A 15,778-nucleotide genomic window follows, 5' to 3' on the forward strand; every position below is an offset into this window, starting at 1 on the left:
GTTTGCCTTGACTACATCAAGGACACAGTAAAGTCAGCTTAGACCAGACAACATCAATTAAGTAGAAGCTTTTTCTCTTTGCCTTTATAAAAAGTTGTTTTCAGCCATGACAACGTATTCACACTGAGCTCTGGGACTGACTGAAAAGGGGTCATATGCACTGCAAAAAGTCAGTGGTCAAAAACAAGAAACAAAATTACAAAAACCAGGAGTATTTTATTTGAACTAAGCAAAATTATCTGCCAATAGAACAAGAAAATTCGGCTTGTCAAGACTTTCCAAAACAAGTCAAATTAGCTAATCTCAATGAACCCAAAAATACCTTAAAATAAGTATATTCTCACTAATAACAAGTGCACTATTTTTGGTAGAAAAAAAATTAGACCTATTTGCTCAATATGTTCAAAAATATTCTTAAATTAAGTAAAGGCTAGTACATACTTGCCAACCTTGAGACCTCCGATTTCGGGAGGTGGGGGGGGGGGGGGGGGGGGGGCGTGGTCAGGGGGCGTGGTTGGGGGCGTGGTTAAGAGGGGAGGAGTATATTTACAGCTAGAATTCACCAAGTCAAGTATTTCATATATATATATATATATATATATATATATATATATATATATATATATATATATATATATGTATATATATATATATATATATATATATATATATATATATATATATATATATATATATATATGTAAAATATACTTGACTTTCAGTGAATTCTAGCTATATATATATATATATATATATATATATATATATATAAAAAAGAAATACTTGAATTTCAGTGTTCATTTATTTACACATATACACACACATAACACTCATCTACTCATTGTTGAGTTAAGGGTTGAATTGTCCATCCTTGTTCTATTCTCTGTCCCTATTTTTCTAACCATGCTGAACACCCTTTCGCAGGTACCCAGAAAGGTTTCGAGTACCACCAAAAAAACTGAATCTCTGAAGACAGTATAAAAATCTGTGTTAAAGGTGTACAAATACTGTTTGTATAATAAGCATGTTTTTTTTTTACAAATGAGGGTTAAGAGTTCAGTACTAAAAAAAAAAAAAAAAAGAATGTGGCTTAAGTACAGTTTTTTAATCGAGCTGCTGCATTTTTTGGTTGGGTTGTTTATTTATTTTGAGTAACTTCTATACATTTCTAAAAGGGGAGGAATGTAATAGTGATCTATGTTTGTCTGTTGCCATCTCCTGGTGAATGTTGGCTATAGCGTACTGGGGTTACTTTTTGGTTGGCCAACGATTTACGTGGTGTTGCGCACACGATGTCACTCATGTCCGCATGGAGCTGGAGGGGGCGTGGCTTCCAGCTCCGCCTGAATTTCGGGAGATTTTCGGGAGAAAATTTGTCCCGGGAGGTTTTTTTTGTTTTTTTTTGTTATTTAGATTTAGATTTAGATTTATTGGTCCCCTTGGGGAAATTCATTGTCACTGCCGTACATTTAAACAATAGACATTACACATCACAAAAAAAAAAAAAAAAAAAAGACATCATACATGACCAACACACATTTACAGGCTTGTCAGACAGGTCGGCCGGGCCTGCTGTTAAGGGCGGCTATAGCTGCAGGGATAAGGCTTTTCCTGAGGCGGGCCCTCCGGAATTTGATAGTTCTGTACCTGCGCCCTGATGGTAGTGGGATGATGTATTGGTGTAGTGGGTGAGTGATATCCTGGACTATTGTTTTTGCCAGTCGGGTGATGGACCTGTGGTTTAAGTCTGAAATGTTGGGTGTGGGTAGGCCGATGATTTTAGCTGCTATGTTTGTAATGCGTGTGAGTTTAGTCTGGTTGGTTACAGAAAGCATGGTGCAAAAACATGTGGAACAGTACAGAAGGATGGGTTGAACAATGCTTTGGTAAAGTAATAACAGGAGATATATATATATATATATATATATATATATATATATATATATATATATATATATATATATGTATATCTCTCCTGTTATTACTTTAATAACAGGAGATATATATATATATATATATATATATATATATATATATATATATATATATATATATATATATATATGTATATCTCTCCTGTTATTACTTTACAAGAGAAATACTTGAATTTCAGTGTTCATTTATTTTCACATATACACACACATAACACTCATCTACTCATTGTTGAGTTAAGGGTTGAATTGTCCATCCTTGTTCTATTCTCTGTCACTATTTTTGTAACCATGCTCAACACCCTCTTTGATGATGCATTCTGCTTCGTCTCCTTGTTGTGTGCGCAGTTGTGCACTGCACGCTCTAAAAGCTGTAGATGTTATTGTCACATATGCATGTACAGTAGATGGCAGTATTGTCCTGTTTAAGAGTGTCACAGCATTGCTGTTTACGGCAGACAAACTGCTTTACGGTAGACGAAAACTTGACTGCTGTTGTTGTGTGTTGTTACCGCGCTGGGAGGACGTTGATGAAACTGCCTAACAATAAACCCACATAAGAAACCAAGAACTCGCCCTCCATCATTCTACAGTTATAACGTGATTGGGCAGGCACGCTGTTTATATTGTGGGAAAGCGGACGTGAAATCAGGCTGTCGACACGTCACTCAGGTCCGCCTGAATTTCGGGAGATTTTCGGGAGAAAATTTGTCCCGGGAGGTTTTCGGGAGAGGCGCTGAATTTCGGGAGTTTCCCGGAAAATCCTGGAGGGTTGGCAAGTATGGGCTAGTGCCATTATCTTGACATAATGATATGCGCTCGGCATTACATTTCTTGAAACCAGCAAACTTATACTAAAAACGAATTTATTGTTCTTAATGAAAGGCAACAAGGCAAGCGCTTGTTACTCTCGGGGTCTCCTAGCCGCTCAGGCAAATCATATTGTCTAAAAATGCATTTTTCCATCAATAACATGACATCATGGCACCAAGTGCGTGCTCTTTCAGTCAATTAGTACGCATATATTTAGCCTGTGTGGTGGCATTTCTGACCTTTGTACCATATTTTGGGTATGTCAAAGTCCCAGGTCGAAAAGCATTAAGAATGTCTGCTCGTTTCTCTTTTTCCTATTCTGAACCATTGAGCATATGTGGGTTAGAGTTGAATATATGGTCGGCCTAACCATTGTACAAAATGTTTTGATTGTTTATTATGACTAAGGGATTCAAGGATGTTGCAGAACAAACAGGTCCAAAACAACGGGACCTTGACACACGAGGGAAACACATAAATGGCCAAATAGACCAAGTCTATGTGTGATTCGCATAATTCTCGATTCATCCAACATCTCCGGAGGACGTTGTCTGTTTGCATGACAACTCAATCCAACCTTGTACCATTTGATTATGGGTAAATAAAATGTTGTACTAAATTCACTTTTGTTGCTGTTTAAGATTCGGACCTTCCACCACAATTGTAATTTTGAAGAATTGATCTGAATGTGCATGAACTTTCTGTTCAAAATTGTTAAAAATGTTAAATGTTTAAAGGGGAACATTATCACAATTTCAGAAGGGTTAAAACCATTAAAACTCCAAACATCCCAGAACAAGCTAGTCAGATTACTTCTAGACCTCCACCCCAGATCACACCTCACTCCTACCCACTTCTCCAAAGTGGGCTGGCTCAGGGTGGAGGACAGTAAAACAACTTGCACTGAGCCTAGTCTATAAAATCCGCTACACTGCCCTGATAGCGAAGTACATGTCAAACTACTTCCTTAAAGGGGAACATTATCACAATTTCAGAAGGGTTAAAACCATTAGAAATCAGTTCCCAGTGGCTTATTTTATTTTTCGAAGTTTTTTTCAAAATTTTACCCATCACGCAATATCCCTAAAAAAAGCTTCAAAGTGCCTGATTTTAACCATCGTTATATACACCCGTCCATTTTCCTGTGCCGTCACATAGTGAAGCCAACACAAACAAACATGGCGCATAGAACAGCAAGCTATAGCGACATTAGCTCGGATTCAGACTCGGATTTCAGCGGCTTAAGCGATTCAACAGATTACGCATGTATTGAAACGGATGGTTGTAGTGTGGAGGCAGGTAGCGAAAACCAAATTGAAGAAGAAACTGAAGCTATTGAGCCATATCGGTTTGAACCGTATGCAAGCGAAACCCACGAAAACGACACGACAGCCAGCGACACGGGAGAAAGCGAGGACGAATTCGGCGATCGCCTTCTAACCAACGATTGGTATGTGTTTGTTTGGCATTAAAGGAAACTAACAACTATGAACTAGGTTTACAGCATATGAAATACATTTGGCAACAACATGCACTTTGAGAGTGCAGACAGCCCATTTCAGGCGGGCTAAGAACATATATTTTTCCACGGTTTCAGCACTCAGGTTAACCATACCTAAATAGACACAAAATACTGCATTACACAAGACTACCCGAATGTACTCGAATGATTGAAAAAAATAAATGTTTTTAAGCTAAATTATTGGTAAACACAGTTTATGTATAATAATTGACGTAAAATCGCGAGTAATGAATAAAGTTTTCATCAATTAATATATTCTGTAGACATACCCTCATCCGCTCTCTTTTCCTGAAAGCTGATCTGTCCAGTCCAGGTGGAAATGCATCTGCTTTGAGTGTCGAAGGATATCCACACATTCTTGCCATCTCTGTCGTAGCATAGCTTTCGTCGGTAAAGTGTGCGGAACAAACGACTGACCATTTCGTCGGCTTTCCCCACAGCCTTGTATTTTGAACAAATTTCGTCCAATTTCTTGCCACTTTGGCATCTTTGGACCACTGGTGCAACTTGAATCCGTCCCTGTTCGTGTTGTTACACCCTCCGACAACACACCGACGAAAGTGAGAAAATGGCGGTAGGTTTTCGGGAGAGGCGCTGAATTTCGGGAGTCTCCCGGAAAATCCGGGAGGGTTGGCAAGTATGATGATACCACAAATTTGGGTATCAACCCGATACCAAGTCGTTACAGGATCATACATTGGTCATATTCAAAGTCCTCATGTGTTCAGGGATATATTTCCTGAGTTCATAAACATAATATCAATTTTGAAATAACCGAAAGAAGACGTTGTGATGCCATAGCAGCTGGGATACTCCAACTCACGGGGCCCTAATGAGGACAGCATTAAAGAAAATGGAAGGATGGGTGCCAGAAGCCACATTAAATTCAGGTCATTACGGTACTTCTGTGTATCTTTCCTTAGATACTGTCACAGCTCTGTTCAAAACAGTAAAGAGGAACCCAGGGATGCAGACGGATGGTGAGTAAAACAGTTCTTTTACTAAGGAAATGACTAACAAAAACTAGACATGTCCGATAATATCAGACTGCCGATATTATCGGCCGATAAATGCTTTGAAAATGTAATATCGGAAATTATCGGTATCGGTTTCAAAAAGTAAAATGTATGACTTTTTAAAACGCCGCTGTACGGAGTGGTACACGGGCGTAGGGAGAAGTACAGAGCAGTTGCGTCTCCCAGTCAGCAGCCCCCAGAGGTGGGTAGTAACGCGCTACATTTACTCCGTTACATCTACTTGAGTAACTTTTGGGATAAATTGTACTTCTAAGAGTAGTTTTAATGCAACATACTTTTACTTTTACTTGAGTATATTTATAGAGAAGAAACGCTACTTTTACTCCGCTACTTTTATCTACATTCAGCTCGCTACTCGCTACTAATTTTTATCCATCTGTTAATGCACGCTTTGTTTGTTTTGGTCTGTCAGACAGACCTTCATAGTGCCTGCGTTTCAACAAATACAGTCACTGGTGACGTTCACTCCGTTCCACCAATCAGATGCAGTCACTGGTGACGTTGGACCAATCAAACAGAGCCAGGTGGTCACATGACCTGACTTAAACAAGTTGAAAAACTTATTCGGGTGTTACCATTTAGTGGTCAATTGTACGGAATATGTACTGTACTGTGCAATCTACTAATACAAGTTTCAATCAATCAATCAAAAGTGTGAAGGAAAAAAGACCCTTTTTTATTTCAACCGTACATCCCGTCAAAAGCCTAAAGACTGACTGCACAGTTCCTGTCTTCACAATAAAAGTGCCGCTCCGTCGCACCTGCGCTTTCAAAATAAGAGTCTCCGAAAGCCAGCGCAAACAAGCTAGCAAGCTACGGAGTTTGCCGCCAATGTATTTCTTGTAAAGTGTATAAAAACGAATATGGAAGCTGGACAAATAAGATGCCAAAAACCAACCAATTTCATGTGGTATTAGACAGAAAGGAGGAACTTTTTTTCTCCTCCATTTGAAAACGTGGACGTTATCATCACTACTGTCTGATTACAATCAATGCAAGTCATCAGAATCAGGTAATACACCAACTTATATTCTTGTCTTCATGAAAGAAAGGAATCTATATGTGTTAAACATGCATGTATATTCATTAAAACACCTTTAACATGTAAACAAAAACGGCAAAATAAATAAATATAAATTGTATACTGTATATATCAATGTATGTATATATATATATATATATATGTGTGTGTGTGTGCGTGTATATATATATATATAAATATATATATATATATATATATATATATATATATATATATATATATATATATATATATGATATGTGTGTGTATGTTACTCATCAGTTACTCAGTACTTGAGTAGTATTTTCACAACATACTTTTTACTTTTACTCAAGTAAATATTTGGGTGACTACTCCTTACTTTTACTTGAGTAATAAATCTCTAAAGTAACAGTACTCTTACTTGAGTACAATTTCTGGCTACTCTACCCACCTCTGGCAGCCCCTCCCCTCTCCCCTCTCCCCTTTCCCACACACAACACAGGAGTTGATGACTGCAGCATGAGAGGTTTAACTGGCGACGCTTGATGACCTCATCAAACCGCCGCGAGCGCAGCATAACAACAACAAGAGTGTATTGTTGCCGGTGCTGTAGCCGTGGCTAACAAGCGAGCTCGCTGGGTGACTGACTTACGACATGGTTTGGGATTATTTTAAACTGATAAAAAACTGGCAATTTGCAACGACTGCAAAAAGTTGGTTATGCGAGGAGGAACCAAGACGTCTTCCTTTAATACGAGCAATTTGATCTCCCACCTCTTCAAGAATCATGAGGAGATACACGATGAATACAAGCGGAAGATGGATGAAAAACAAACACCGGAAAAAATACAAACCCTGTTTCCATATGAGTTGGGAAATTGTGTTAGATGTAAATATAAACGGAATACAATGATTTGCAAATCATTTTCAACCCATATTCAGTTGAATATGCTACAAAGACAACATATTTGATGTTCAAACTCATAAACGTTTTTTTTTGCAAATAATCATTAACTTTAGAATTTGATGCCAGCAACACGTGACAAAGAAGTTGGGAAAGGTGGCAATAAATACTGATAAAGTTGAGGAATGCTCATCAAACACTTATTTGGAACATCCCACAGGTGAACAGGCAAATTGGGAACAGGTGGGTGCCATGATTGGGTATAAAAGTAGATTCCATGAAATGCTCAGTCATTCACAAACAAGGATGGGGCGAGGGTCACCACTTTGTCAACAAATGCGTGAGCAAATTGTTGAACAGTTTAAGAAAAACCTTTCTCAACCAGCTATTGCAAGGAATTTAGGGATTTCACCATCTACAGTCCGTAATATCATCAAAGGGTTCAGAGAATCTGGAGAAATCACTGCACGTAAGCAACTAAGCCCGTGACCTTGGATCCCTCAGGCTGTACTGCATCAACAGGCGACATCAGTGTGTAAAGGATATCGCCACATGGGCTCAGGAACACTTCAGAAACCCACTGTCAGTAACTACAGTTGGTCGCTACATCTGTAAGTGCAAGTTAAAACTCTCCTATGCAAGGCGAAAACCGTTTATCAACAACACCCAGAAACGCCGTCGGCTTCGCTGGGCCTGAGCTCATCTAAGATGGACTGATACAAAGTGGAAAAGTGTTCTGTGGTCTGACGAGTCCACATTTCAAATTGTTTTTGGAAACTGTGGACGTCGTGTCCTCCGGACCAAAAAGGAAAAGAACCATCCGGATTGTTATAGGTGCAAAGTTGAAAAGGCAGCATGTGTGATGGTATGGGGGTGTATTAGTGCCCAAGACATGGGTAACTTACACATCTGTGAAGGCACCATTAATGCTGAAAGGTACATACAGGTTTTGGAGCAACATATGTTGCCATCCAAGCAACGTTACCATGGACGCCCCTGCTTATTTCAGCAAGACAATGCCAAGCCACGTGTTACATCAACGTGGCTTCATAGTAGAAGAGTGCGGGTACTAGACTGGCCTGCCTGTAGTCCAGACCTGTCTCCCATTGAAAATGTGTGGCGCATTATGAAGCCTAAAATAGCACAACGGAGACCCCCGGACTGTTGAACAACTTAAGCTGTACATCAAGCAAGAATGGGAAAGAATTCCACCTGAGAAGCTTCAAAAATGTGTCTCCTCAGTTCCCAAACGTTTACTGAGTGTTGCTAAAAGGAAAGGCCATGTAACACAGTGGTGAACATGCCCTTTCCCAACTACTTTGGCACGTGTTGCAGCCATGAAATTCTAAGTTAATTATTATTTGCACAAAAAAATAAAGTTTATGAGTTTGAACATTAAATATGTTGTCTTTGTAGCATATTCAACGTGGCTTGGCATTGTCTTGCTGAAATAAGCAGGGGCGTCCATGGTAACGTTGCTTGGATGGCAACATATGTTGCTCCAAAACCTGTATGTACCTTTCAACATTAATGGCGCCTTCACAGATGTGTAAGTTACCCATGTCTTGGGCACTAATACACCCCCATACCATCACACATGCTGGCTTTTACACTTTGCGCCTACAACAATCCGGATGGTTCTTTTCCTCTTTGGTCCGGAGGACACGACGTCCACAGTTTCCAAAAACAATTTGAAATGTGGACTCGTCAGACCACAGAACACTTTTCCACTTTGTATCAGTCCATCTTAGATGAGCTCAGGCCCAGCGAAGCCGACGGCGTTTCTGGGTGTTGTTGATAAACGGTTTTTGCCTTGCATAGGAGAGTTTTAACTTGCACTTACAGATGTAGCGACCAACTGTAGTTACTGACAGTGGGTTTCTGAAGTGTTCCTGAGCCCATGTGGTGATATCCTTTACTCACTGATGTCGCTTGTTGATGCAGTACAGCCTGAGGGATGGAAGGTCACGGGCTTAGCTGCTTACGTGCAGTGATTTCTCCAGATTCTCTGAACCCTTTGATGATATTACGGAGCGTAGATGGTGAAATCCCTAAATTTTTTGCAATAGCTGCTTGAGAAAGGGTTTTCTTAAACTGTTCAACAATTTGCTCACGCATTTGTTGACAAAGTGGTGACCCTCGCCCCCATCCTTGTTTGTGAATGACTGAGCATTTCATGGAATCTACTTTTATACCCAATCATGGCACCCACCTGTTCCCAATTAGCCTGCTCACCTGTGGGATGTTCCAAATAAGTGTTTGATGAGCATTCCTCAACTTTATCAGTATTTATTGCCACCTTTCCCAACTTCTTTGTCACGTGTTGCTGGCATCAAATTCTAAAGTTAATGATTATTTGCGGGAAGTCCTGTGGGGAGTGCTCAGAGAGTATGGGGTATCGGACTGTCTGATTTTGGCGGTCCGCTCCCTGTATGATCAGTGCCAGAGCTTGGTCCGCATTGCCGGCAGTAAGTCGGACACGTTTCCAGTGAGGGTTGGACTCCGCCAAGGCTGCCCTTTGTCACCGATTCTGTTCATAACTTTTATGGACAGAATTTTTAGGCGCAGTCAAGGCGTTGAGGGGATCCGGGTTGGTGGCTGCAGGATTAGGTCTCTGCTTTGTGCAGATGATGTGGTCCTGATGGCTTCATCCGGCCAGGATCTTCAGCTCTCGCTGGATCAGTTCGCAGCCGAGTGTGAAGCGACTGGGATGAGAATCAGCACCTCCAAGTCCGAGTCCATGATTCTCGCCCGGAAAAGGGTGGAATGCCATCTTCGGGTTGGGGAGGAGATCTTGCCCCAAGTGGAGGAGTTCAAGTACCTCGGAGTCTTGTTCACGAGTGAGGGAAGAGTGGATCGTGAGATCGACAGGCGGATCGGTGCGGCATCTTCAGTAATGCGGACGCTGTATCGATCCGTTGTGGTGAAGAAGGAGCTGAGCCGGAAGGCAAAGCTCTCAATTTACCGGTCGATCTACGTTCCCATCCTCACCTATGGTCATGAGCTTTGGGTTATGACCGAAAGGACAAGATCACGGGTACAAGCGGCCGAAATGAGTTTCCTCCGCCGGGTGGCGGGTCTCTCCCTTAGAGATAGGGTGAGAAGCTCTGTCATCCGGGGGGAGCTCAAAGTAAAGCCGCTGCTCCTCCACATGGAGAGGAGCCAGATGAGGTGGTTCGGGCATCTGGTCAGGATGCCACCCGATCGCCTCCCTCGGGAGGTGTTTAGGGCACGTCCGACCGGTAGGAGGCCGCGGGGAAGACCCAGGACACGCTGCGAAGACTATGTCTCCCGGCTGGCCTGGGAACGCCTCGGGGTTCCACAGGAGGAGCTGGACGAAGTGGCTGGGGAGAGGGAAGTCTGGGCTTCCCTGCTTAGGCTGCTGCCCCCGCGACCCGACCTCGGATAAGCGGAAGAAGATGGATGGATGGATGGATGGCCTTCGAGAGCGCTTGACGCCCTAGAAGCCCGTCTCAGATTTGTGACGTGTAACGTTCTGACAGGGACGTACACTGCGTGTGTGTATGACTTGCAAAACGATGCATTAGCGTGCGTATAATCAAGAATACATCAGGAGACCGTACGCGGGGCGGAGACTCCCACTCAAACCCACGCGTGCCTTTCACGCCGCACTCGTCCGTCTATGGTGATGTTAATGTTAAGCCTCTCTGCTTGTGCCTGCAGATGAGTGTTTTACATTTACTTCCAACAGATTCTGCCCGCGCCGCGTTGGAGAGTGCTACATTTGGTTAAAAGCCATTATTATGGTAATGCGAGGGTGCTTGAGATAATGGCAAGATGAGAGCGGCTCGACTGCTTCTGACATAACAACCCTACTTTATCTATCTCCTCAGCTTCTTCCCGCTCGCACTCTGCGTGCCGTGTTCTGGCCCACTTTCACACCCGGGCTCACCTCTCGCTTACCGGTCGCAAAGCGATTTTTTTCCCCCGCAAGATGCCGCGCTTGCAGAATGTTATCATTACAACCAGGCCCGGCCCTAACCAATCTGGCGCCCTAGGCAAGATTTTAGGTGGCGCCCCCCCCCCACATCGGCAGTGAAGTGTATATACTCACAAGAAACCGAATAGCTTTGTCTTTGACCTTTTTTTTACTTAAAGAAAGCAAATTAACAATCAGAATAGTTAACAAGATAAACAAAAATATGAATAAATAAATGAATGCAAAAAATAAAAAATGAATATATGAAATACAATATTTTTTACATACATATTGCTTAATTAACATTAATGATGTGCACTTTAACAACTAGGCTTACCTAATATATAAAGGGGTGGAAAAGTGACTATTACCTGCAGGGCAAACATTAGCTAACCAGAAGGCAATAACAATGTAAACAAAAAACACCTGCTTAAAAGATCTAATACAAATGTCCCTGAGGAATGTAAGGTGGGAGTACTGTAATTACCTAACGTTACATTATTATTTTCCACGACAATTTAGCCCCCTCCACAATATTAACCCGACGTTAAAACAGAACTAGCTATTTATTGATTAGCAATTGCCGAATCATGTAACATTAGCTTAATGCTAAAAAGCCAGGTTACTATCACATTCTGTAACAGACAAATAATTTCATGTAGGCTAACGTTACCTACCTGCTACCTCTGTCTTTTCTCGTTTCTCCTCCTCTTCTTTTCTCTTTTTTCTTCCCTGGGCACCTGACAGTTTTGGCCGTTTTGACATCTTGTGTTGATTTTTTGATGTGGTGACGTCCAAAAAGAGTCATTATACGGGAAGGGAGGGGGCGCACCGTGCTGGGCGTAATGTTGTAACAAATAATATTTCTATTATATAGGCTTTACTTTGCATTTTAATTAACGTGGGATTATTTTTTGTATTTAGAAATAATAGTACCAACTTTTTTTCTTTTTTTTTTTTCTCCCAACATTTGTGGCACTGGCGTGGCGCCCCCTGATGGACGGCGCCCTTAGCATTTGCCTATACGGCCTATGCCACGGGCCGGCCCTGATTACAACCAATGTATCCAATTTTTTTTTTTTTTTTTTTGATTCAATGAAAAGCGGCGTGGGATTGCAGTTAAGCCCAGGTGACACCTGTGACCCCCCCGGAGCTCGTCTGTAAGGCAGAAGCGCAGGCTCAGGCAAGAAGAAGGGATCGTATAAGTCACCGGCAACAGATCTTTCAGGTCACTAGCATTGAAATATTGTAAGGCGACTGCGATGCCGACAGATAGAAAAGCAGAGCGGGAAGAAATGGAGTGAGAGAGTTAAAGATGAGTAAAGGAAAGGAGGGGCAAAAGGGGGGATTGAGAGCGATGTAATGCCATGCACATCGAATTCTTCTTAATATGATTTTGTGTTCTGTGTCTATTCAAGTCAGCCCTGATTTGGTTGTGTGTTCTAATCGCATCAGAGCAGGGATTTGCTCGAGCTTTTTTCACCGCTGTTGTGTTGGTAAGACCCCCCCCCCAGCCCCCACCTACCCCCTCCCCTTATTGGAGTTGGCATCAGCGTTCATGACACAAATCCCCTCTGATAAATTAAAAATGATTGATTCGGAGTCAAAGATGGAAAGTGCACCGCCGGGAGTGAGCAAGTGTCTCCACATGCTGACTCGCATCATCACATGGACGTGCAATCCCGCGTCCACACACTTGTGTGTGTGTGTGTGTTCCTGTATTTCTGCCCTTCTTGAAACATCAACAAGGAAAAGTACCTTCCATATGAACAAGTTAGGACCGAAATCACGGTCCCAATACGGAAAACCATTGCATCTAATAGAGGGCCAAATACTAGAGTCCGTGAACATTGCTCCAAAGTCAGGATTTTTAGTTGATTTAATGTGCATACAAAAGTAAACATTGACATGGTGCAAAGGTGTCATGTCTGTGTAATCATGTTTTGTTTTAGTCATGTTTTGTTTTGTTTAGTTATTGGACTCTTTAGTTTCTGGCTTTTCACTCCCTTGTCTTGTTTCCATGGTTACCCATTAGTTTCACCTGTTCCACGTTTGGACTCATTGTGCACTCTTGTTTGTCACCATAGCAACCCATTAGTTTTCACCTGTCACGTCACGCACCTGTTTCACGTTTTGAGTCACGCACCTGTTTTAGTTAATCATGTCTGTATATTTAAGTTCATTGTTTTCAGTTTGTCTTTCTGGCGACATCCCACATTTATGCTCTTCACATTCCTGACACTTGTTTTTTCATGTCCATCTTTCATGCTGCAACTTTAGTCCAAGCCAAGTAAGTTTTTATTTATTAATGCTATAGTCTTTTGGTTTCGTAGTTTGTTCTACGCCACTGTGCGCACTTTTTGTTTGTACTTTTTTTGATAGTAATAAACAATCATGTACTCACATTCCCGTCTCGCCCGAGCCAACTTTCCGTTGCCTTCTGGAAAAACTAAACCCATGGACCAAGTCATGACATTGTGCACAAAAAGTCCAAAAACAAAACCGAACATGACCAAAACAAAAACATGATCACACAGACATGACAAAAGGCAGCAATATACGATAAAATAAGACGGCGGCTAAAGAAGGACTTCCCTATTCATCCCCGAAAAAAACTTTTTTCTTGTGAAATTGCAACTCATTTTTCAAAACAAGCTGTTTTACATCTGCATAGTATGTATGTATTATTCATGTTGTAAATACAAATCTTTATACATCTAGAAAGGGTGGTCCTAAAAAGGGAGGCATTTTTCGGCGGTCTCAAGAAGGTATAAAATACAAGAATATGTGTGTGTGTGTGTGTGTGTGCGTGCGTGTGTGTGTGTGTGTGTGTGTTCCTGTATTTCTGCCCTTCTTGAAACATCAACAAGGAAAAGTACCTCCCATATGAACAAGTTCGGACCGAAATCACGGTCCCAATACGGAAAAACCATTGCATCTAATAGAGAGCCAAATACTAGAGTCCGTGAACATTGCTCCAAAGTCGGGATTTTTGGTTGATTTAATGTGCATACAAAAGTAAACATTGACATGGTGCAAAGGTGTCATGTCTGTGTAATCATGTTTTGTTTTAGTCATGTTTTGTTTTGTTTAGTTATTGGACTCTTTAGTTTCTGGCTTTTCACTCCCTTGTCTTGTTTCCATGGTTACCCATTAGTTTCACCTGTTCCACGTTTGGACTCATTGTGCACTCTTGTTTGTCACCATAGCAACCCATTAGTTTTCACCTGTCACGTCACGCACCTGTTTCACGTTTTGAGTCACGCACCTGTTTTAGTTAATCATGTCTGTATATTTAAGTTCATTGTTTTCAGTTTGTCTTTCTGGCGACATCCCACATTTATGCTCTTCACATTCCTGACACTTGTTTTTTCATGTCCATCTTTCATGCTGCAACTTTAGTCCAAGCCAAGTAAGTTTTTATTTATTAATGCTATAGTCTTTTGGTTTCGTAGTTTGTTCTACGCCACTGTGCGCACTTTTTGTTTGTACTTTTTTTGATAGTAATAAACAATCATGTACTCACATTCCCGTCTCGCCCGAGCCAACTTTCCGTTGCCTTCTGGAAAAACTAAACCCATGGACCAAGTCATGACATTGTGCACAAAAAGTCCAAAAACAAAACCGAACATGACCAAAACAAAAACATGATCACACAGACATGACAAAAGGCAGCAATATACGATAAAATAAGACGGCGGCTAAAGAAGGACTTCCCTATTCATCCCCGAAAAAAACTTTTTTCTTGTGAAATTGCAACTCATTTTTCAAAACAAGCTGTTTTACATCTGCATAGTATGTATGTATTATTCATGTTGTAAATACAAATCTTTATACATCTAGAAAGGGTGGTCCTAAAAAGGGAGGCATTTTTCGGCGGTCTCAAGAAGGTATAAAATACAAGAATATGTGTGTGTGTGTGTGTGTGTGCGTGCGTGTGTGTGTGTGTGTGTGTGTTCCTGTATTTCTGCCCTTCTTGAAACATCAACAAGGAAAAGTACCTCCCATATGAACAAGTTCGGACCGAAATCACGGTCCCAATACGGAAAAACCATTGCATCTAATAGAGAGCCAAATACTAGAGTCCGTGAACATTGCTCCAAAGTCGGGATTTTTGGTTGATTTAATGTGCATACAAAAGTAAACATTGACATGGTGCAAAGGTGTCATGTCTGTGTAATCATGTTTTGTTTTAGTCATGTTTTGTTTTGTTTAGTTATTGGACTCTTTAGTTTCTGGCTTTTCACTCCCTTGTCTTGTTTCCATGGTTACCCATTAGTTTCACCTGTTCCACGTTTGGACTCATTGTGCACTCTTGTTTGTCACCATAGCAACCCATTAGTTTTCACCTGTCACGTCACGCACCTGTTTCACGTTTTGAGTCACGCACCTGTTTTAGTTAATCATGTCTGTATATTTAAGTTCATTGTTTTCAGTTTGTCTTTCTGGCGACATCCCACATTTATGCTCTTCACATTCCTGACACTTGTTTTTTCATGTCCATCTTTCATGCTGCAACTTTAGTCCAAGCCAAGTAAGTTTTTATTTATTAATGCTATAGTCTTTTGGTTTCCTAGTTTGTTCTACGCCACTGTGCGCACTTTTTGTTTGTACTTTTTTTGATAGTA

This window comes from Nerophis lumbriciformis, linkage group LG36 (genome assembly GCF_033978685.3).
Source record: "Nerophis lumbriciformis linkage group LG36, RoL_Nlum_v2.1, whole genome shotgun sequence".
NCBI lineage: Eukaryota > Metazoa > Chordata > Actinopteri > Syngnathiformes > Syngnathidae > Nerophis > Nerophis lumbriciformis.